A 24,314-nucleotide genomic window follows, 5' to 3' on the forward strand; every position below is an offset into this window, starting at 1 on the left:
CATAAGCTTTCGTGGGCTACAGCCCACTTCTTCGGATGCATATAGAGAAGTGGGCTGTAGCCCACGAAAGCTTATGCTCTAATAAACTTGTTAGTCTCTAAGGTGCCACAAGTACTCCTGTTCTTTTTACATTAAACAAACAGGCACGTACTCAAGTTCTGAAGTGCGTGCATGTCTGAATGTACTGATTAATCTCATGCCTCCCACGTACAGATTTCAGGCTGTTAGCAGGTAATAGTTAAAAATTTGACACATTAAAATGGGAAGAAAACAAAAATCTGTATCAGAATACATTTCAGAACACAAGGAAGTATTCAAAAGTTAAAACAAAAACGGGAGAAAAGGATGGAGTTGAGTGTATGCACTGCAAATGGTGTGGCCCAATTATTAAATGTAAATATTTATAGGCTAATAGTTCTACGTCTACAACAGTAAACTGTTTATTCAAATGAAAATTTTTATTTGGGGATTAGAGATGTATTGTTTTCTTAAACTCAGAGGTGGCATTGCGTTTTGAATTTTGTTTTAGTTCTGCAGCAAACCACATTGATGAAGGGAATTCAAAGCATTAATCTACTGAATACTTTCCCCCCGATATTTATCCAGAAAAATTAATAGTTTCTGCACTGATTTTCACCTGTTTTTGTTGTTGTGGTAATAAACACTGATAAATTCCCAGGAAAACTTAAATAAAATAAAACTAAAAACAGAGATAACCCTAAGTATAATTAAGATGCAGATGGTGGTCACTAGATGGCAGACTTTAACCTCTTAAAGAAGGCATCAAGCTTCACTGTATGAGACTCTTCCTGGCAAGGCCAGAGTTTGCTTAAACTTTAGGTGGGCTTTCTGAGGATATCTGCCCAGTTTAATAATACTCAGTCTGGGATATAATAAGAGAACAGACAAAAACACACACAAGGCTGATTTTGTTTGTCATGTGTTCAGTTTGGGAAGAATAATTTCCTAATAGCTTGTCATGTTTGGTTGTTTTATAATTTAAACTCCTGTCTTAGCTAATAAATCATTTGCCTGACATTAGCCTGCATGATCTAGTCAGTGCATGTATTTCTATAGAACAGGGAATCCTCTGAGCAGTGTGAACAGGGCCCAGGGCACTAGAACATAACGAAGGAATCAAGGGTAAACAGAGCAGTAAGATCTCAGAATTCTGTGTATGTGGAATTAAAACACTTTCTATATCACTAACAAAGACAATCTTTCCCTCTGGGGGCTTTACATTATTTAGTCTTTAAAACACATTTCGAAGTAAAGTGTTCTCCTTCTCCCCCTGCTCAGCATTTAGGCATTTCAGACAATCCAAATTATGGCTCACAAAAGTGAGAGATGGCAAAGATATTTTGGGTAACAGCTAATCCCTCCACCCAACCAACCCAGGGTTTTCCCTATGATAGTTTAGTGTCTTGTCTGATCCAATTTTAAACTATTCAAGCAATTGGGCTTCTACAGTTTCCTTGAGTAATCTTCAAGAATCCTCACAATTAGGAAATGTTTTCTAATGCTGAAAATGTCCAAGAGTTGAGTTGCAAGCGATTAATATCTATTCAGAATCCAGACAATTTTGTTCATTTAAAAAAAGCATTAGACTTTACATTAGATCAGTGTCCATATGAGGCACACTTAATTATGCATATGAGAAAATAGATGCAAAAATCATAGCATAGTATATAACCCGGTAACTGCATCTTTATTACTAGCCATTAAGGATGATATTGCTTAAGCAGTGTACCTATCTTACACGCCTGTGTAACCCACACACCTCCTGGGTGTGGTGTTCTGTCCCCTCTAGTGGTACCAAGACCATTTAGAGATTAATGAGTCTGGTACAGCCTTAGCTAAGAGCCAGGTGCCTTTTAGCTCATACAGTAGAGGTTCATGAATTTAGCTCTAGAGGTCTCAGGTTCGACCCTGCCCGCCAACAACTAGGGTCTGTTGGTGTTACAAATGCATTAGAATCACATATTTATTTAGTTTATATATTATATACTTGTGTATTTGGTATTTATGAAAACCAATAACTAATTAGACTCTATTTATTTTGCTTGAAGTGAGGGGAGCATGTTTGTACTCAGGGAGCTTACTTTTCAAAAACATGACAATCATAGTCAGCTAAAGACCAATTTTAAACCTGTTTATAAAACAAAATATTTAAATCTTAATTTTAAGTGCCACCTTCCTCATTGTAGTAAGTGATATTGTTATCGATATGGCCATAATGAGCATTTCATTATTTATAGACCACCCCACCTAGCAGTGGTGGTAATGTCTGACCAATACTACTCTGCTCTATGGTAATCTTTTACCATCATGGACTTTCTTCCCTTGCCTTCTGTCACAGCTGGAATTTTATCCCCATCCCTGTTAATTAAATGGCATTTTTTTATGGGTAGTGACTGAATTATCGAATACCCAACCTAAAATAAACAAACAAAGGATATAAATTAAAGATGAACATCAGGGTGAATATTATTGGGTTTGCATTCCATTTAGGCAAGATTATGGAAAAGGAATAAGTAAGGGGGAGCGGGGGAGAGAAGTATCAGTGGATAAATAAAGTGACAATGGAGCAGAGTGTCCAGAGTATAAAACAAATATGGAAGAGCAGGAAAAAGGTAATGTATTTTGAGCTTAAATTCTCATCTTAAAAATTAGTATTTAATTAGATCAAAGAGGGGAAATTGCAAAGCCCTTTCATTCTATCAGAGTCAGAAGAGCTTGCAGATGAATTATATAAGGGCATTAGGGCAATATTAACATGGATGCAATACTGATATTTTCCCCAAACTATTGTACACATTTTTAGATTGCCGGAGGCCATAACAATGGAGTAGAGTAGACATGCTGAGGTCTCAAATCCATTTGGCTAATGTAAAACATCCCCCACACCTGCAATTTATTTATTTTGGAAGAGGAAAAGGAGGGGTATTTTTCATGAAGGTGCTGAGACAGGTGATTGTGCATTTGCTGTGGTGGCCCCAGGGTATGACTCACTCCTTGCTGACATCCGTTTATGTCCACCTCTCTACACTAATAACTTTAGGATTTCTTTTTCCAGAAATCTTTTATTTTATCCCCTCTTACCCTCTATTTATTTAATTTTCCCCATTATTTTGTACCTTGTTTGGTTTCATTTGGATGATACCGACCTTTTTTAAAGTAGTTTGAGATCTGTGGATGAAAAGCATTATATTAGAGCAGCTAAGTATTAATTATTGTTGTTGTCGTTTGTTGTTATTTGAGTTGTTTTTATGATTCTGTGCAGTGCCCTTGCACAGTGGTGGAGAGGAGGTGTTTTAGTGCTTTATAAATAAAATGATCACTGCTGTTGCTCATATCAGTAGGAGACATGAATGCAAATTAAGGGCACTGTGTGATCCTCTGTGCATAAGTAAAATCAGGGCAGCCAGTGAGCCTGTCTGTAGTCTCATACTGATCCAGGGATTCTCTTCTGTCTCCTTAATAGATGGGAATGGACCTTAACAGCTCCAAGATTTGATTGCTGAAGCTGGTCAGAGGCACTTAGTTTGTTGGCCCTTAGTAAGGCTGTCTTGAATTTCTCGGAGTAGGAATCTGATCCAGTGGGTAATGATTGTTTTGTGTGATCTTGGCCAGGGCATTGCATTTTGCAGTAGCAAATCACTAAAAAGGGGGAAGCAGGTAGTGAATTGTGCTTCCCGCTCCTATTGGCACTGATGCAATGCCCTTTACTCAGGGCAGTGCCTTAGAGCACAATCTAGCCCTTACACCAGGTATGTCAAATTCCATTTTTAATTATTGTCTGTTGGATGTGGCATAAATTTAAGGCCCTGAATCCACAGCATATCTCCCACCGATGTCAGTGGGAGATCTGTAGAGTTCAAGAGTGAATCTGGGTCTTCACATGGAAGCTAAACTTTTAGATACTTATTTTAATCAGTGCTTAAGCCTATGTCTACACTAGCACTTTTGTCAGTATAACTTGTGTCGCTCAGGGGTGTGAAAAAACACATCACAGCAACATAAGTGACTGCAACAGAAGCATCAGTATGGACAGCGCTATGTGGGTGGGAGATGCTCTCACACCAACATAGCTACCGCTGCTTGTTGGGGGTGGTTTAGTTATGTTGACAGGGAGAGCTCTCTCCCGTCAGCATAGAGCGGCTACACGAGCGATCTTATAGCGGTGAAGCTGCATCAATACAGCTATGCTGCTGTAAGCTCTCTAGTATAGACATGCCCTTATTCTCAAACTCAGCATCACTCAGTGGGAAAATGAGCTTCCCTTTAGGACCAACAATATTTCTATTTCTCTCCCTTCTGCTTCCTATTGTCTCACCTCATCCCCTTCTCTCTCTCTCTCTCTCTCCAACCTTTTTTCCTTCCTTCTTCATTTTCTTCCCATCTATCCTGTGCCCTGAATGAGGCAGTGGAAAAAAAATGTGGTCATGTAATTAATGACTATATCATAATGCATACGCAGAAGGGGGACTTTAATTCTCGATTTCCTAACTTTTGAGTACTTCACTTTGTAACTGTAAATGTTCTTTTAACATAAGTGGGGTCTTATTTGTTTTTTATGTAATGTTAATGTGTTATCACTAGGCTTTAGCATTAACATTCCAATTATATAAATAGGGGACTGAAGGGATTCACAGCTCTCAGTCATCGTTTCAAGCAGACTGCAGATTCAGGAAGACAACACCGCATCAATTTTCACTTAATTAACATTTAAAAGGTTGTCCTTTCAATGATGAGGACGAGAAATTTAGCTTCCCCACTCCCCCAACCTCTTTAAATGAAAGTTTAGTTCTGAATGTCATGTCAGTGACATAAATATATCAAGTGTGCAAGATCGAGCCCATGGGCCAAGAATTTGATACCCATGGCTTAGATTATAAACTTTTCTGGACAAGGATTTACTATGTGTTTGTAGAGAACCTAATGTAATGTGGTCCTGATCTTAACTGAGGCTTCTTTGTGCTACTGTAATATAAACATTTAATAACTGCTGCTCATTACTTGTGCAACCCTGTCTTTATAATGTGGGTGGTTTATTAGGAACAAAATTTGCCACCAATGCTCCCTTGGCTTCTAAATCTGAGAAATTGCTATTTCAAGGTTCTGTCACTGTAGGGAGATTCGGTCGGGGCTCATCCCCCTCCGGGGCGGTGGGGAGCCAGACCACCTCGCTACTTGGGTCAGGTGTGTCGGGGAATTCGCTTAGCTGTGTGGAAAACAGTCAGCAGCTCCGGCCCTCTGCAAGGGGCTGAGCAAACAGTTCAATAGTACTAAGCCCTGGCCCTAGATCAGGATGGGCAATAAACAGTCAGTAGATCAGGCTCTCAGGCAGGGGCTGAGCAAACAGGTTCAACAGCAAATCCCCAGGCTCCTGGCTCTGAGCAGCCAGAGAGAGGGGGAGACTGCCACCCGTGAGGTGGGTGGCAGGGGGGACACAGGCCCACCCACTCCACTGCGTCCCAGCCCGGGGCCCTAGCAGCAGCAGAAGACCCGCTGCTGTGTCAGTGGGGATCCTGACCGCAACACACTGACATTGCCTCTGGCAGTGTTGCAGCCAAACTCGGGTCGGCTGCCCCCGGGCTACTTCCTACCTCCCCCTCTAGAGGTACCTGGGTCTGGATGGCATCCTCCATGGGGTCACATACCATGGGCTCCTCAGGGTAGCTGGCGAGCGGTTGGTTTGGCAGCTCCTCAGGGTAATGGCCAAGCGGTAGGCTTGGTAGCATCTCTGGGTTCGGGCTAGCATCAGGCGTTGGCTGGTCTGGCCAGTCCTCGGTTCAGCTGCCGATCACTGTGGTATCCCCACTGGGAGCTACACCACAGGCGTCTGGTCTCTCTGGTGGCTGAGCTTTAAGTGAGCTCTGGGCTTTTACATGTCCTGTCCTGCGCCTTGACCTCTGAGGGGCGGGTGCAGGGTTTGCTGGCTCCACCCACTTTGGTGTCCGGGGCGGCGGGGAACCAGACGGCCTCGCTACAGTCAGCTATTGTGACAGGGCAAGGCCAGATGGCTATAGTAAAGTAATTGGAGACAGATATATTAGCCACTTTTAGGCTAAACAAATCCCTGGTACCAGGATAAGCAAATAGCAGCTGCTCCAGGTCAATTAAGACACCTGGGGCCAATTAAGATCTTTCCAGAAGGCAGGGAGGACAGCTAGGTTGATTGGGACACCTGAAGCTAATCAGGGCCTGGCTGAAACTAGTTAAAAGCCTCCCAGTTAGTCAGGTGTGTATGTGTGTCAGGAGCTGTAGGAGGAAGCTGTGCTATTGGAGAGACTGAGAAGTACAAACCATATCAGGCACAAGGAAGGAGGCCCTGAGGTAAGGGGAAGTGGATCTTGAGGGAGTGGGAGCTGCTGTGGGGAAGTGGCCCAGGGAATTGTATGTGTCCTGTTTCTAAAAAGTCAGCTACCATAGCTGATAATATTAGGGTCCATGGGCTAGAGCCTGGAGTAGAGGGTGGGCCCAGGCTCCTCCCTTGCCCCCCCCTCCCCGATTAATCACTGAGACTGGGAGAGATCAGAGACTGTGCAAGGGAGGATAGCTTCTCCTCACCTCCCTTGCTGACTTATGATGAAAATGGCTCAGTAGGCTGTGACCCTTGCCTCTAGAGAGAGAAGGGCTATGTGGAGGGTCACAGTGAGCTTCTGAGGCTAGCGAAATCCGCCAGGAAACGCGGGACCCACTGAGACAAGTACAGAGCTTTGTCACACTATACATAACTCACTTCAAAGATAGAGCCAAGAAACTACAATTCTGGACAATTCTTTTATTGCTGATACAGAGAGGCATTTCAGATTTCTGGGCCAGCATTCTCAATGGTCAATTAGAAAGCAATCTGTGCTTCTGTAAAATCCAGGCCATCATATGTTCAGATGAAGGGAAGCTGTCAAAAGCCAATTCACTTTCTGGCAATCAATACCTGAAATAGAGTCAATGACTCAGCAACATAAGTCATTTCTTGCTGCTTCCAGGACACTGCAATTTGTCAAACTTGTCATTCTCTCCTGACAGTTTCAATAATACTTAGGCCTGGTCTACACTAACACCCCAATTCGATCTAAGGTACGCAACTTCAGCTACGTGAATAACGTAGCTGAAGTCGACATACCTTAGTTCGAATTTACCGCGGTTCAAACGCGGTCCACACGCGGCAGGCAGGCTCCCCCGTCGACTCCGCGGTACTCCTCTCGCTGAGGTGGAGTACCGCAGTCGACAGCGAGCACTTCCTGGTTCGAATTATCGCGTCCAGACCAGACGCGATAAATCGAACCCGGAAGTTCGATTGCCAGCCGTCGAACTACCGCGGTAGTGTAGACATACCCTTAGTCCAACAGGCTTTGTTCTGGAGTCTCTTGCAATTTGGTCACCTCTTTTCTTACAAGGAAAATGCTGGAGGAGACCGTTTCAGAGAGTGGGTTAATTATTCTGCATATATAGTTTATTCAGAAGATGGTTCTATTGGTACAATTTATAAAAACATACATTTTAAAACATGAACTATAGACTGTAAAAAGCAACAAAGAGTCCTGTGGCACTTTAAAGACTAACAGATGTATTGGAGCATAAGCTTTCGTGGACGAATACCCACTTCGTCTGACGCAGCTATAGAACTATAGACTGATCTTTTAGAAAGATGTCCAATCTTGATTTAAAGACTCCAAGTAATGGAGAATCCTTAGTAAGCTATTCCAGCAGTTAAACACACTCAATTAAAAATGTACACCTTATTTCCAGTTTGAACTTTTCTAGCTTCAACTCCCCATACTGGGTCTTATTATGCCTTTGTCTGCTGGATTACATAGACCCAGTGTGTCAGATATATTCTTCCTGTGTAGGTACTTAGACATTAAGTTGTCTCTTAGTTTGCTGAAGAAAGGCTAACAAATGATCTCCTTTAAGTCTCTCTCTCTCTCTCTAAGGTATATTTTCCAGGCTTTAAATCATTCTTGTTGCTCTTCTCTGAATCCCCGCCCTTTTTTTTAAACATTCTTTTAAAATTATTGACACCAAAACTGCACACAGTATTCCAGAAGAAAACTCACCGAAAGCCATATACAGAGGTAAATAAACACTTTCCTGCTCCTATTTGATATTCCCTTGTTTAGATGTGCAAAGGCTGTGTCAACCCTTTTAGCCACAGCATTGCACTGGGACCTCATGTTCATTTGTTATCTACCATGATCCATGAGTAGAACTTTGCAAATAACTGATTTTTCAATTCACTGGCAGTTCCAAAAAATATAATGATGATTTTTAAAAACACCCATGTGGGTGAAAGTACATGTGTTTAGTGTATTTTTAATCAAAGCAAAAGAAATGAAGGGCTAGATTCATAAAAATGGAGGAGGAGCGCTTTATAACCTTTAGTCCATGGTTAGACAATCACCTGGGAGGTGGGAAACCCTTATTTGAGTCCCTGCTCTGGAGTAGAGATTTGAACCCATCTCTCTTCTCCTAGGTGAGTGTCCTGACCACCAGGCTACAGGGTATTCTGGTCTAGGTCTTTTTCAATCTCTCTCCTGTTGCAGCTGTTCCACTTTGTATAAATAATTAAATAGTTATTGGAACAGGGACTGGAACCCAGGTAAGTACCTTAACTGCTGGGCTAGTGGCTATTCTGAGGTGGGGCCTGCCTCAGTCTCTCCTGTTGAAGCTGTTCTACTGTGTAGCAGATAGCTAGTCACTGGGCCAGAGAGGAAGTGAAAATGACTCTGTAGCCTAGTGGTTAGCCCAATCTGCTCACAGACTAGGGTTCTAGTCCTTGCTCCACTGACTATTTTAATTACTTATTCAAAGTGGAACAGCTTCAACAGGAGAAATTGAGAGACACCCACCATAGAATAGCCAATAGCTTTGTGATCAGCTAATAGCATCCCATAAATATGGGATATAGTCTGTTTCTACTTGCATTTACATCCAGCTTACCAAGCGATCCAGATCATTTTCTGTCAGTGTCCCGTTCTTGTCAATATTCACCACACCACCTATGTGTGTCATTTAAAAACTTATCAGCAATGATTTTATATTTTCTTCCAGATCATTGCTAAAAATATTGAGGAGAGTAGACCCACTAGCTGATGCTTCCCCAGGAATAATTACCTTCTAAGATCTATCAGTTACCCAGTTTTTCATTTGTTTAGTATGTGCTGTATTGGCTTTTGTTTATATTGCTAATTTTTTAATCATGATATCAGGAAGTACTAAGTCAAAAGCCTCACAGAGGTCTAAAGACCTGATTTTCATTTACACCAAGGCCCTATTACACCACTCTGGCTAGGTAAAAGGGGCCTTGGTGTAAATGAGAATCAAGTCCTAAATATATCATATCAACATAGTTATCTTTATTAACCAGCTTGTGATCTCAAAGAATGAAATAAAGTTCATTTAAGAAGATCTGTTTCCTATAAAACTATGTTGACTGGCATTAATTATCTTTGCATCCTTTATTGATAGTCTTGTATCAGCTATTCCATTAACTTTCCCAGAATCCGCTTTAGGCTAACTGTCCTATAATTACCTAGATCATCCATTTGCGCCTTTTAAATATTGACATGATATTGGGCTTTCTTCAAGCCCTCAGGAATGTCCCCAATTTTCCAATATTTATTCAAGGTTAACAAATGGACTGGAGAGCTCCTTGGCCAACTCCTGGGTGCAAGTTATCTGGGCATGCTAATGTAAAAACAACCTCACCAGCAGTCTATGCTGTCCTGTCATTCACGTGTGCAGTCACCTCCTGCTTCATCCTTTGCTTGTATCCTGGTGCTGCTACTGTTGGCTCCCTGTCAGCAACAGCCACCTTCGCCGCCAGACTCTCAGCTTTCACTGAAACCTCCTTAACCCAGGTCTCATGCTACCTGTTGCCTCCAGTCTGCCACTCATCCTTATACACAGCCATTGGTCATATAGAAGATTGTAGGGAAAATATCCTACAAGAAGGGAAATATTTCTCATTACTAAGAATCTTTTGGATCCTTCTTGCCTCCTGGCTAAGAATTCTCTTCTCCATCGAGTATCTGAGATCTTTGAGCAGTGACAGTGAGGGATGAAATTTATTCAGTATAGAGATTTTGATATAGTGAAGCAAGAGGAGAGTTCTTGGCTGATTCTGCTCCAGCCGAACTATGCGCAGCACAGAAACAAAAGGGTAGCAGCAATGGTGCCTTAAAGTCACCTTTGTGCATCTGATATTCTTGGCCCAGCCCCATATAAATCAGAGCATCCTTACCTGTAACTTACTCTCTCCTACCTGTGGCCCAAGCAGAAGAGAATAATCAGAACACAGCAGTGCTCCAGTTTCATTCCCAGTCACACCTCCATGAACCCTCTGTACAATGGGATGCAAAGCATTTTGGTAGAACCATTACTCCAGATGTACACAACCTAGGGAATCCCCGATGACCATATCTGCTGGCTTTGCACTACATTTATGCCAATAGAAAAGTATAAAGTGAAGATAACATAATGAAGAATCTTTACCCTTTTCTCCAAATCTGTGTCACTTGAAAACACCTGAAGTAGCTAGAAAAAAATAATAATAATAATTATAATAATTGTCCCTAACAAATCAAGACACAAGCTAAATATAAACTATTGATCAGTTATTTATATACAATTTTCAGATGCTACATATTTTTATCAGGCCTGGATTAAAGTATTTGATATATAAATATCACTTTTCCTCTCAAATTTCCAAATTACTTGACATACTACAACACATGCTATACAGTGCCAGAGAAGTGCAGCTACCTCTGGGGTTGAAAATGACAGCCATCTACTACACATTCCACAACAGTGAGTGCGGATAGTTTTGGCAACAGACGCTGCAAATGCCATTGAAGAAACAGTGGGATATGTGAGATATTTCAGGTCAAGTTTTCAAAAAGGAGTAATGCATGCACAAGGGAGACTGGCCCTTAATGGTTCAAATTTACAAAGCTTGAAACCAGTAAGTCCTCTTCTGACAGATTCAAGCTCTTGTATAAACAGGAAACTAAGTGTATCAAGCCTGCAAGCAATTTATAAGGGATGTACAAAATTGTTGGGTACTTTTTTTTAAAGTTACTGAGGGGGAAAAAAAAAAAAGGCTTCCACTAACTCTAATCCAAATGACATTGAAATGACTATGGAGTGTGTAAAACCTTGGTGAGAAAAGTGACTGAATCTGTGATTTGATATTCTAGCACAACCCAATTTTCAGTTTATTAAAAAGCTTCATTAAGTGAAACAATGGCCAGGTCTATACTATAAACTTTTGCCAGCACCACTGTGACAGGCAGGGGTGTATTAAGGTATAATCTTTGACTGACATATGCCCTTAGTATAGATGCAGTTCATATTGGCAAAAACACACCTTTACTGGTATAGCTTATTTGGCTCGTGGGGAGCTGGAATACGTTACAGTGGAAAAAAGCATAAGCTGTGTCCACACTAGGAGCACGTTGCTGGTACAGTATATCAGCAAAGTGTTCCTAGTATAAACCTGGCCAACTTGAGACGTGGACTCCAAGCAGTTTTCCTCAAGCACAAACCCCTTACCTAACAGTCAACTAAACTACTCACCATCCAAGGAAAGACTGAGCAGATAAAACAGGACATCGTTTTATCTATGTTTACAATACAGACTCTTGCTCTCATAGCTATGATGGTCAGTAGTGTAAAGAAGACTGATCCCTGACTGACATGGCAGTGCTGGTAGAAGTTTCTATTGGGGGAGGATGCAATTATACTGGCAAAACTACACTTACTGGCATAACTTCTTTTGCTTGTGAGGGGTATTTTTACTACACTGGTACAAAGTGCAGCTTTGCTGGCATAAGCTGCATCCACATTAGAAGTGCTTTGCTGGTATAGTATACTGGTATTTATATACTGATAAAGTGTTCCCAGTGTACACATAACCTAAGTCTGTCTCCAAACCAATGGTCAAAAATTTAATGTGCAGAGTCACCTATTGGATGCTGTACTTGCACCTGCGTATGTTCATGTTAGAGATGGATGAATGTTAAAAGGTTTGTGGAGTCTGATCAGATATAAACATCTAGCAGTCTGGATGCTTCTCCAAACTTCACATTTCTCAGGAGTGGAATGGAAGTCAAGAGAAGAGCTTTTCTGACAGCATGTAGTGTTTCCTGTGCCAGGCTGTAACCTAGAAGCATGTACATCAAAACCAAAATCAACAAGAAAAAAGAGGTTACGGGATTGTTTGAGGTCCAGAAGAGGGGGTTCAGGAATGATTTTTCATGATGTGGTCACCATTGATTATGGGTTGTAACTGTTTAATGATATCCCCTAAGGGGTGGTAGATAGAGGGTTTTCTTCCCCCTGTATTGAAGCAGACTCTATCAAGTTATTTGGGTGGCCTGTTCCATGATGCGATCGACTTCTGTGGTGGAGTGTCCATGTTTGGTGAGGGTGGTTTTGACTATGTTAAGACATGTATCCTGGGCTTTCTCCTTGGAGCATATTCTGTGGTATCTAAAGGTCTGGCTATAGATAAGATATCTTGGCGTGTTTGGGGTGTTACTGGATCTGTGGAGGTAAGTGTGGTGATCCATGGGTTTCTTGTATATAGTTGTCTGTAGGGTTCCATTGTTGAAGCTGATTGTGGTGTCCAGAAAGCTGATGCTAGTGCAGGAGTGTTCTAGAGAATTGGCTAGATGGGTGGTAGTGGTGGAAGTTGTGGTGGAAATCTATGCAGGAGTTCAGGTCATCTGATCAGATGGTGAAAATATCAATGTGTCTCAGGTACATCCTTGGTTTGGTGCATTTGTCCAGAAAATCTTCCTCAGGGTGGCCTATGTAGAGGTTGGCATGTTGGGGAGCCATCCTAGTACCCAGGCTGTTCCCATGATTTTAACAAAGTGTTTGTTGTTGAAAGTAAAATTATGGGTGAGGATGAAATGGATGAGTTTAGCAATGTGTTTGGGGTGGATATCTGAGTGTTTCCATTGTAGATACCTTAGGCAGGCCATAGGGCCATCATCTTTTATTTATACGTAATACTACTGAGCTGAAATGGGTTGAAATCTATATCCTAGAGATAAAAGCATCCAGTATTCTATTACTGATCTCCTGGGCCACTCAGTCCCCTTTAGGTACTGTATGCAGTTAGCTGAAGGCCAGAATGTCTGTTTGTGATTTGTTACCAAATAGGACAACTTCTTTATCTTAAGTCAATTCATTACAATTTATGCTTTTGATCTTTGCTAAAGTTTGTTAGATTCTATTCTCTGTTCCTCCAGTGATGTGGCAGATATTTTGTTTTTCTAACAGTGGATGGGTAGTATCATGGAAGAAGGCATCAAGGTTTGTGTTGGATGCAATACACAAATCTAAGTTTCTGGGTCTTTTCTGTGGTTTCCCAGTGAAGCATAGTCATAAAAAAATTAGTACTGTAGTTTCAAAGTATTGTGTTCATTTTTGGAGCACTGAATACAGTATAGTATATAACTCACAGGTTTGTGCCATTTACTAATCGACTTCATTTCAACATCTTTGTTCTGTTTTCTTTTTGTTAGTATAGTTTCTCATTATCTTGTATTTAAATCATAACTAAGTATGATGATACTATTTGTTTCCCTGTTACCTCAAAAATGTAGTCTCAATATTTTGTTTTGAGAGATCTACACAAGTTGATTTCTAGGAGTCTCTCTCACTCTGCTGTAATAAAACACAGAGCTTATTATAGAACCAAAGGCATGAACCTCCTACACAAAACTGAAAGAACGAGGCTACATTTTACTCAGAACAAATAATTTTAGAGTGAAAACCATGGTTTATAGTTTTGACTTGAGCACATGGTGTATATAAAACATAACTGAAATAAGCAGCTGCCTGACAACTGTGCCACCATGGCTAAATAGCAGAGTAAAAGAGACTGATAGAGGCAAAAAGGCATCCTTTAAAAATTGGAAGTCAAATCCTAGTAAGGAAAATAGAAAGGAGCATAAATTCTGGTAAGTTAAGTGTAAAAGTATAATGAGGCAGGCCAAGAAAGTGTGCGTGTCTTTAGCTAGTTGCTCTTCAAAATCTAACAGCAAAAAAATTAAGTCCATCAGATGCAGGAAGCCTGCCAAACAGTCACTGGGGCCAAAGGAGCTCTCGAGGGAGACAAGGGTGTTGCAGAAAAGCTAAATGAATTATTTGCATTACTCTTCACTGCAGAGGATGTGGGGGAGATTCCTCATACCCAAGCCATTCTTTTTAGGTGACAAATTTGAGGAACTGTCCCAGATTGAGGTGTCATTTGAGGAGGTTTTTGAAACAAATTGATAAATTAAACAATAATAAGTCACCAGGACCAGATGGTCTTCACCCAAAAGTTCTGAAGTAACTCAAATATGAAACTGCAGTAAGTAATTTATCACTTAAATCATCCTCTGTACTAGATGACTGGAGGGTAGCTAATGTAATGTAAAAAAAAAAAGACTCCAGAGGCAATCCTGGCAATTCCAAGCCAGTAAACCTAATTTCAGTCCGAGGCAATTTGGTTGAAACTATAGTAAATATCAGAATGATCAGACACACAGAGGAACATGATATCTTGATGAAGAGTCAACACAGCTTGTGTAAAGGGAAATCATGCCGCACCAATCTGCTACAGTTCTTTGAGAGAGTCAACAAGCATAGGGACAAGGGTGATCCAGTGGATATAGCATACTTGAACTTTCAGAAAACCTTTGACGAGGGCCCTCTCCAAAGGCTCTTAAGCAAAGTAAGCAGTCATGGGATAAGAGGGAAGGTCCTGTCATGAATCAGTAACTGTTTAAAAGATAGGAAATAAAGGGTAGGACTAATTGGTCCATTTTCACAATGGAGAGAGGTAAATAGCAGGGTCCACCAAGGATGTGTGCTGGGACCAGGGTTGTTCAACATATTAATACATGATCTGGAAAAGTGGGTGAAGAGTGGGGGGGGGGGGGAATGTGAAGACTACAAAGTTACTCAAGATAGTTAAGTTCTAAGGTGAATGTGAAGAGTTACAAAGGGATCTCACTAAACTAGATGACTGGGTAACAAAATGGCAGATGAAATTCAGTGTTGATAAGTACAAAGTAATGCACATTGGGGAAAAATAATCCCAACAACACATAGACAATAATGGGGATCTAAATTAGTAGTAACCACTCAGGAAAGAGATCTTGGAGCCATCGTGGAAAGTTCTCTGAAAACATCTGCTCAGTGTGCGGCAGCAGTCAAAAAAGCTAACAATGTTAGGAACCATTACAAAAGGGATATATAATAAAATAGAAAATATAATGCCGCTATATAAATCCATGGTATGCCCACACCTTGAATACTACATGCAGTTCTGATCACCCCATCTCAAAAAAAGATTAATTAAATTGGAAAAGGTACAAAGAAGGGCAACAAAGAGGATTAGGGTATGATATGGACCAGCTTCCATATGAGGAGAGACTAAAAAACTAGGACTGGTCATCTTAGGCCTGGTCTACACTACGAGTTTAGGTCGACTTTAGTCGCGTTAAATCGAATTTAGCCTGGACACGTTCACACGACGAAGCCCTTTCTTTCGACTTAAAGGGCCCTTTAAACCGGTTTCTTTAATCCACCTCTGACGAGGGGATTAGCGATAAAATCGGCCTTATGGGGTCGGAATTGGGTTAGTGTGGACGGAAATCGACGTTATTGGCCTCCGGGAGCTATCCCACAGTGCTTCATTGTGACCGCTCTGGACAGCACTCTCAACTCAGATGCACTGGCCAGGTAGACAGGAAAAGCCCCGTGAACGTTTGAATTTCATTTCCTGTTTGCTGAGCGTGGAGAGCACAGGTGACCACGCAGAGCTCATCAGCACAGGTAACCGTGATGGAGTCCCAGGATTGCAAAAGAGCTCCAGCATGGACAGAACGGGAGGTTCGGGATCTGCTCGCCATATGGGGAGATGAATCAGTGCTGGCCGAACTCCGAAGCAGTAAACGAAATGGCAAAATATTAGAAAAGGTCTCCAAGGCCATGAAGGACAGAGGCCATAACAGGGACACAGCAGTGCCGCGTGAAAATTAAGGAGCTAAGGCAAGCCTACCACAAAGCCAGAGAGGCAAACGGAAGGTCCGGGGCTGAGCCGCAAACATGCCGCTTCTACGCGGAGCTGCATGCCATTCTAGGGGGTGCAGCCACCACTACCCCAACCGTGTGCTATGAGTCCCTCAATGGAGAAACACACAGGGAAGCGGGTTCGGGGGACGAGGAAGATGAGGATGGAGATAATGTAGATAGCTCACAGCAGCAAGGAAGCGGAGAAACCGGTTTCCCCAACAGCCAGGATATGTTTATCACCCTGGACCTGGAACCAGTAACACCCAAACTCACCCAAGACCCTGGGGGCACACAGGGGACCTCCGGTGAGTGTACCTTTGTAAATATTACACATGTTTTAAAAGCAAACGTGTTTAATGATTAATTTGCCCTGGCAATCGCGGCCAGTACAGCTACTGGAGAAGTCTGTTAACGTGTATGGGGATGGAGCGGAAATCCTCCAGGGACATCTCCAGAAAACTCTCCTGGATGTACTCCCAAAGCCTTTGCAAAAGGTTTCTGGGGAGGGCTGCCTTATCCCGTCCGCCATGGTAGGACACTTTACCACGCCAGGCCAGTAGCACGTAGTCTGGAATCATTGCATAACAAAGCATGGCAGCGTATGGTCCTGATGTTTGCTGGCATGCAGACAACATCCATTCCTTATCGCTCTTTGTTATCCTCAGGAGAGTGATATCATTCACGGTCACCTGGTTGAAATGGGGCAATTTTATTAAGGGGACATTCAGAGGTGCCCCTTCCTGCTCTGCTGAACAGAAATATTCCCCACTGTTATCCACGCGGTGGGGGGGAGGGGTGAAGTGATCATCCCAGAGAATTGGGTGTGGGGGGGAGGGGAATTAGTTGGGTTTGTGCTGCATGTTAACCCTGAAACCGCAGCCCCTCCTTTTACATTGCAAACCCATTTTAAATGGCCAACCAAACGGGTGCTTGGTATGGGAAATGAGGGCAGTACTGTTTGAAACCATCCCCACATGTTAAGAAGGTTAAAAAAGCCCAAAGACTGTATGTCTTACCATGGCTGCCTGCAAGCTGAAATCTGTGTCCTGGCACTGCGTGAGTGATCTCTCACACCAAACCAGGAGACTCTCAATATAAGAGGAAAAATGCGACCTTGTAACGAAAGCACATGTGCTGTTTTATGTGAACAGCAAAATTTAACGTGAAAGAGTGTACCCATTGTTCTCTAAAATGTATATTTTTTAACCACCTCTCCCCTTCTCCTCCACCAGCTGCAAATGTGTCTCCTTCACAGAGGCTACTGAAGATTCGAAACCGAAAGCGAAGGACACGTGATGAAATGTTCACAGAATTACAGACTGCCTCCCACGCTGACAGAGCCCATCAGAATGCGTGGAGGCAGTCAATGGCTGATTTTAGAAAAGCCCAATATGACCGAGACGAGAGGTGGCGGGCTGAATCGTGGGCAGAAGAGCAGAAGTGGCGTGCTGAATCACGGGCTGAAGATGAGAGGTGGCGTCAGCTTGCACACAGAAGGCAAGAGTCGATGCTCCGGCTGCTGGAGCATCAAACTGATATGCTGCAGCGTATGGTTGAGCTGCAGGAAAGCCAGCAGGAGCAGAGACCGCCGCTACAGCCCCTGTGTAACCAACAGCCATCCTCCCCAAGTCCCATTGCCTCCTCACCCAGACGCCCAAGAACACGGTGGGGGGGCCTTCGGCCACCCACTCACTCCACCCTAGATGATTTCCATAGCAATAAGTTTTAAAGTTTTAAATTGCAGTGTGTCCTTTTCCTTCACTCCTCCCCCACCCATCCTGGGCTACCTTTCCAATTATCCCCCTAGTTGTGTGATGAATTAATAAAGAATGCATGAATGTGAAGTAACAATGACTTTATTGCCTCTGCAACTGGTGCTTGAAGGGGGGAGGGTAGGGGAGGGTGGGGTGGTTGGTTTACAGAGTTAACCGGGGGGGGGGGGGGGGGGGGGGCGGAGGGTTCATCAATGAGAAACAAACAGAAGTTTCACTCCGTAGCCTGGCCAGTCACAAAACTGGTTTTCAAAGCTTCTCTGATGCGCACAGCGCCATGCTGTGCTGCTCTAACCGCCCTGGTGTCTGGCTGCGCGTAATCAGCGGCCAGGCGATTTGCCTCTACCTCCCACCCCGCCATAAATGTCTCCCCCTTACTCTCACAGATATTGTGGAGCGCACAGCAAGCAGCAATAACAATGGGGATATTCTTTTCGCTAAGGTCTGAGCGAGTCAGTAAGCTGCGCCAGCGCGCTTTTAAACGCCCAAATGCACATTCCACCACCATTCGGCACTTGCTCAGCCTGTAGTTGAACAGGTCCTGACTCCTGTCCAGGCTGCCTGTGTACGGCTTCATGAGCCATGGCATTAAGGGGTAGGCTGGGTCCCCAAGGATCACGATAGGCATTTCAACATCCCCACCGGTTATTTTCTGGTCCGGGAAGAAAGTCCCTTCCTCCAGCTTTCTAAACAGAGCAGACTGCCTGAAGACGCGAGCATCATGTACCCTTCCCGGCCAGCCCACGTTGATGTCGGTGAAACGTCCCTTGTGATCCACCAGGGCTTGCAGCAGCATTGAAAAGTACCCCTTGCAGTTTATGTACTCAGTGGCTTGGTGCTCCGGTGCCAAGATAGGGATATGGGTTCCGTCTATCGCCCCACCACAGTTTGGGAATCCCATTGCAGCAAAGCCATCCACTATGGCCTGCACGTTTCCCAGAGTCACTACCCTTGATATCACCAGGTCTCTCATTGCCCTGGCAACTTGGATCACAGCAGCCCCCACAGTAGATTTGCCCACTCCAAATTGATTCCCGACTGACCGGTAGCTGTCTGGCGTTGCAAGCTTCCACAGGGCTATCGCCACTCACTTCTCCACTGTGAGGGCTGCTCTCATCCTGGTATTCTGGCGCTTCAGGGCAGGGGAAAGCAAGTCACAAAGTTCCATGAAAGTGCCCTTACGCATGCGAAAGTTTCGCAGCCACTGGGAATCGTCCCACACCTGCAGCACGATGCGGTCCCACCAGTCTGTGCTTGTTTCCCGGGCCCAGAATCGGCGTTCCACGGCATCAACCTGCCCCAGGAACACCATGATTTCCACATTGCTGAGGCCTCTGCCTTGTGAGAGGTCTATGTCCATGTCAATTTCCTCATCACTCTCGTCGCCGCGCTCTAATCGCCACCTCCTCGGCTGGTTCCGGTTTTGCTTTGGCATGTCCTGGCTCTGCATATACTCCAGGACAACGCGCGTGGTGTTCATAGTGCTCATAATTGCCGCGGTGATCTGAGCGGGCTCCATGATCCCAGTGCTAGCTATGGCGCCTGGTATGAAAAAAGGCGCGAAACTAGTATCTGACGGACTAGGGGAGGGAGGGAGGGAGGGACGAGTGACGACATGGCATACAGGTACAGGGAATTAAAATCAAGAAAGGTGGCTGTGCATCAGGGAGAAACACAAACAACTGTCACACAGAATGGCCCCCCCCAAAGATTGAACTCAAAAGCCTGGGTTTAGCAGGAGGGAGGGGGGAAGCAAATGAATACAGAATAAATCTATTTTTTACATCTTAAGACAACGGTGCAGCATGACTGATAGCCCTCGGCATTTTCTGGGTGCTTGGCAGCAAATACTGGGCGCTTGGCAGTTAGCCTTCAGGTCTGTTGCACAATCTGATACCCACTGCAGTATGACAACGATGGATACCAGTCGTAATATACTATCTACTGCCCAAAAGGCAAGGGGTTGCTGCTGTGTAGCAATGGTGCCCCATACTTCGCATACTACGACTGATAACCATCATCATCAAGGCAAGGGGTCTAGACCCACGTCTGCCAGCCCCATGTCTGCCAGCACCCAGATCGCCCTCGGCCTCTTCTGGGTGCTTAGCAGAAAACTAGGTGCTTGGCAGAAAATAGCATACTACGACTGATAACCATCATTGTCTGCCCAGGTGCCCATGATCGACAGCCACTGCTGTCCGACGAGGACGGTTACCAGTCGTAATAAACCAGCTACTGCCAAAAGGCAAAAGGCAAGGGCTGGTGCAATGCAGCCCTACGGCTGCCAGCCCCATGGCTGCCGGCACCCAGATCGCCAATGAAGGCTACCAGTCATGCTGCACCGTCTACCGCCAAAAGGCAGTTAGCTGCTGCTGCTGTGTAGCAATGCAGTCCCACGTCTGCCGGCACCTAGATGACATATGGTGACGGTGAGCTGAGCTGAGCGGGCTCCATGCTTGCCGTGGTATGTTGTCTGCACAGGTAACCCAGGTAAAAAGGCGCGAATCTATTGTCTGCCGTTGCTGTGACGGAGGGGGAGGGGCCTGACGACAGGTACCCAGAACCCCCCGCGGCACTGTTTTGCATCATCCGGGCATTGGGGTCTCAACCCAGAATTCCAATGGGCGGCGGAGACTGCGGGAACTGTGGGATAGCTACCCATAGTGCAATGCGCCAGAAGTCGACGCTAGCCTCGGTACTGTGGACGCGGTCCGCCGAACTAATGCACTTAGAGCATTTTATGTGGGGACACACACAATCGGCTGTATACAACCGATTTCTATAAAACCGGCTTCTATAAATTCGACTTAATTTCGTAGTGTAGACATACCCTTAGAAAAGAGACAGAAAAGTGGAAATATGATAGAGGTCTATAAAATAATGAATTCTATGGAGAAAGAGAATAAGGAAGTGTTATTAACCCCTTCACATAACACAGGACTAAGGGTCACCCAATGAAATTAATAGGCAGCAGGTTTAAAGCAAAAGGAAGTACTGCTTCACACAACACACAGTCAACCTATAAAACTCACTGCCATGGGATATTGTACAGGCCCAAAAATATAACGGGGTACAAAAATAATTAGATAAATTAATGGATAGATCAGTCCATCAAGGACTATTAGCCAAGATGGTCAGGGATGCAACCCCATGCTTGGGGAGACCCTAAATCTCTGACTGCCAGAGGCTGGCACTGGACAATGGGGGATAGATTACTGAAAATGACTTGTTCTGTTCATTCCCTAAGAAGCATCTGGCATGGGCCAATGTCAGAAGATTTGATACTGGGCTAGATAGGTCATTGTTCTGACCCAGTATGATTGTTTTTAAGCAAAATTAATTTAAATACAGGTTCTGAAATCATAATACCTTACAATGATACAGCAAATTTGATTTGTTTTCAGAGGGACCGTGATAATGTAGTCAGACTTCCTTTATAACTTGCCATTGAATTTCACCAAGTGGTTCCTGCATCAAACCCATAAATTCTAATTGAGCTAGATCATCTTTTAAGTAGACATCCAGTCTTGGTTTAAAGATTTCAAGCGATGGAGAATCCATCACATGCCTAGGTAAATTGTTCTAATGGTTTTTACCTTCACTGCTAAAACCTTATTTCTAGTCTGAATGTGTCTAGCTTCAGCTTCTAGCCATTGGACCTCTGTCTGCTAGAGTGAAGAGCCCTCTATCATCAGAAATCTTCTCCCCATGAGGTGCTTATACACCATGATCAAGTCACCTCTTACTCTGGGCCAGCACTTACTGAATGACGGCAGAATCACATGGATGTTTCCTCAGTCCTTTTTTCTTCAGTTACCCTCTCCCCGTTTTTTGCCTCACATCTAATTAGGCCCATTGTAAACCCAGTGCAATTTCTGTGAGTAACTACATTATTTTCTGAATTGATTTAGTTGGTTTGGTGCAATCCCCCTTGCGTGAGCTCTCTTAAATTGGTATAGAGTGGCTAATATTGATTTGGTTTAAAACAGTGTGCTTCCTAATGTGAGCTGAAAGTAAACCAATACATTGTTGTTTTTTCCACTCTTTAGGCAGCCTGAAACAACAGCTGTAAGAGAGGCATGAACTGTTTCCAATCAATCTCAATGGGAGGGTTAACTGTCAAACCTAATACTGTAGGCAGGGTTGTTGTAGCCATGTCGGTCCCAAGATATTAGAGAGACAAGGTGGGTGAGGTAATTTCTTTGATTGGATCAACTTCTGTTGGTGAGAGTGACAAGCTTTCCAGCTACACAGAGCTCTTCTAATCCTGATAATTTTGTTAACTATTTCATTGATGATAATCAAAGCAAAATCATGTAGTGAATGGGTGTGTTGCTGTTGCATGCAGTGGCAGATACTGGGAGGTTGGAGGGAGTAACTGAATGTTGTCAATGATTGCTGGAGTGGGAATTAAGAACTCAAGCCCTCACAAAAATTTGGAATCACTTCAGTCCTTCTCAGTTTCAGGGTAAGTAATAAGAAATACACCCCATTCCTCCTCAAATATGAATAGTCTACTAAGGTGCATTTCACCAGCCAGAATTACCACAGTTGATGGCGTCGCACCAGGCATTGTGTAATGAGGTTCCCAGATCTGGCTCAATCCTGCAAATGCACAAATCTCTGGAGCAGCCCATAAGCAGCACCAGATAGGGTCAGGGCATGCACCCTTTTGTCCATCTTAGGGTGACCAGACAGCAAGTGTGAAAAATCAGGACGGGGTGGGGGGTAATACCCCAAAATCGGGACTGTTCCTATAAAATCGGGACATCTGGTCACCCTAGTCCATCTTTGGAGAGTTTCAGAGCACAGTGTGCTGGGGTATTTTTGTCCATCCTGGTAACATGGCCAAAGAGCACACAACCCCTCTTTCAAATATAATGAGCGACTGAAGGAAGGCTAGATCTTCGTGAGACTTTGACATTTCACTCAAAGTCAAATCACTTTATGCTCAGGATTTGGCATTGACAGCACATATGGAATGTCTCTAGCTGCTCCAAGTCTGCCTATAGGAGGGTCCAGGTTTCTGACTCATATAGCAATACAGGCAGTACATAGGTTTGATAGATCCTGAACTTTGTCTCAGTGCAAAGACATTTTTTTGCATCCATAAGCAAGACATGAACTTAATGCAGGAGATAATGAGACCTATTTGTTGAAGAATGTCCAATTTGCTGGGACTGTTTGAACTCTGCTTGCAACCTAGGTAGATGAACTTGTCAGCACTCTCCACAGTACTCTACTACTCCTACACCACAGGTTCTGGTGGCCTAGCTCTGAGGTTCTGAATCTTGGTCTTCTGCCATGAGACATTCAACCCCATAAGCCAGGTGGTGTTTTGGAGACCATGGAGGGTAGAGTTGAAATTCTCTGATTTCTCCCAAGTGCCAAAAACCTGAACAGCTTCCTGGCTATCTAAACCTCAAGCCACCTTTTGTCTGTTCCTGGGTGCCAAAAGCCCCAAATTCCCCCTATTCAACTGCTAGAGCTTCTAGCAATGCACTTGCTGATACAAAATTTTACAGCACGCTGGGCGTAAAGCAAAAATTAGAAACAATCAGTTAAGCTTTGTATCACATTTAATATTAAAATAAATGACAAGTTATATTACACTGGATTGTTCATTTTCATATTTAATTATAAACTTCTGTTTTTGAATTTACTTGAATCGTCTACAGAAATGTTGATATGGCTGTAGAATTCACCACTGAATTCAATATCCAGCACTCTGCTGTTTTAGTGACTGGGACTTGGGCAGGCAGGACCAGTGGTTAGAGCTGTAGACTGTTAGGTCAGAGGGGATCAAGCCAGAGATGATAACCAGGGTCCAGAACCAGGAGTCAAACCAGAGTCAATAGCCAGGAACCAGAGCCAAGGGTCAAGATGAAGTCAATAGCCAGGACCTGGGGGCCAGCTAAGGGAGTAGGAACCATGGGTGAGACAAGGGAACAGGAACAAGGCAGGGTCGGTTTCAGCAGCAGGTTAGTGATCTGCCTCATTGCACAGACAACTACCTAATGCTCTCTCCAGGCTTACATAGTAGGCCTGTGCCAGTCAGAGGTTACAGGGGGAGCTGCCATTCATCTCTACTGCGGGCAACACTTCCTGCAGTGACTGGTCTCCCAGGATGTATGGTGTGTTGACCATGGCTCTGCCATGGCTGCCTGGTGGCAGCATGGAAGTACCGTCTGACTGTAGCCTTCCAGACCTGAGTTTAAGTCCCATTAAATTTACCAAAATAGCTATTCCAGAATAATTATTACAGTATAACCCTCCCCGGGGATACTTTTATTCAGAAATAAGGATGTCCACATGGAGAGTTATTCCAGAATAACTAATCTAGAATAATTATTTTCATATAAATTTCCAAGCGTAGACAAGCCCAGAACAGTAGTGAGAAGATTTAGGAAACATTTCCTAGTGTAGACAAGGCCTCTGCAGCGTTAACATTTCATCTCT

The sequence above is a fragment of the Terrapene carolina genome, unplaced genomic scaffold (genome assembly GCF_002925995.2).
Source record: "Terrapene carolina triunguis isolate 2854851 unplaced genomic scaffold, T_m_triunguis-2.0 Scaffold96, whole genome shotgun sequence".
Taxonomy (NCBI): domain Eukaryota; kingdom Metazoa; phylum Chordata; order Testudines; family Emydidae; genus Terrapene; species Terrapene triunguis.